The following is a 1,157-nucleotide window of genomic DNA, read 5'->3' as shown; positions in this document are numbered from 1 at the left end:
GGAGAGCCCAGTCCAGAGTCCCCAGGCCCAGCTTCCTCAATGGAAGACATGTTGGTGGGATTGAGGAGGTCTTCGAAGTATTCCGCCCACCGACCCACAACGTCCTTAGTTGAGGTCAGCAGCACACCATCCCCACTATAAACAGTGTTGGTGCTGCACCTCTTCCCCCTCCTGAGACGCCGGATGGCCTTAACAACATTATAAACTAAAAATAATATCTGCCCTGACTTTCTCACATCTGTGGAACGTCATTAAATCTCTAAAACATTCCTACAGGCTGCTATGTTTAAAATTGCATTTCAAGAAAAATAAACAGCAACAGCGGATTACAAAGCTAAGCTGAACCAAAGGAACACGGAACTAGCAGCTTCCTGGAAATGTAGTGTAGTGAAAGTTGAGTCTGTGTGGGTGTATGTGCATCAGGCTCTGTGTGAATGCTTGCAAGTTCTGATGTGGATGCTGGTGCAAAGAAGCAGCTGTGGCGGGGGTGATGGAGGGGCAGTGGGAACAGGCCCCCACTAAAGGGCCCAAAGCCCATTGGCCTCTAAAAACCTATTCCCTTCCCCTACCAAACCTTTTTTTTTACCATCAATTTACTACAGTACATCTACTTATCAGCATTTCCACAGCAATTTATTTAATGTAAATGAATAACTATCTATAAAAACAAACAAAAGCAAATAGCCAAAATGGCACTCTAAACCAGTCCATGAACAAGAGTGATCAAAAAAGACATTTTTAAATTATTTTATAATCCTTTTTCTAAAGCCATCTTCTATGATTTTTCCAGTTTCTTAGCTGTTTTTATTAAACAGCCAATGAGATGTAGCTAAGGGAATCTGAAACCAGGCAATATCCATTAAGAGAGAGGTAAACCACACTGAGAGGAGAAGTCATTTGATGTAAGAGGCGACTAATAGCCCAATGGCTGAGTCTCCACATCCTAATACCCACCGCTAACAATATCTAGAGTATAACATTACCCACTTATTCACTTACAGAGCCTTTCAGTCTAATGCCATCATCAACCACTGAATGCTTCCATCAAACAGCACCAGCTCATCACAGATGAGGAAGACATAAAGGCTTGACAGTTTAGATTCCTTCCTTCCTTCCTTCCTTCCTTCCTTCCTTCCTTCCTTCCTTCCTTCCTTCCT

Source organism: Cyprinodon variegatus, unplaced genomic scaffold (genome assembly GCF_000732505.1).
Source record: "Cyprinodon variegatus isolate N-32 unplaced genomic scaffold, C_variegatus-1.0 Scaffold585, whole genome shotgun sequence".
NCBI classification, from domain to species: Eukaryota; Metazoa; Chordata; class Actinopteri; order Cyprinodontiformes; family Cyprinodontidae; genus Cyprinodon; species Cyprinodon variegatus.
The sequence above is the reverse complement of the archived record's forward strand: the minus strand, read 5'-3'. Positions refer to the sequence as shown.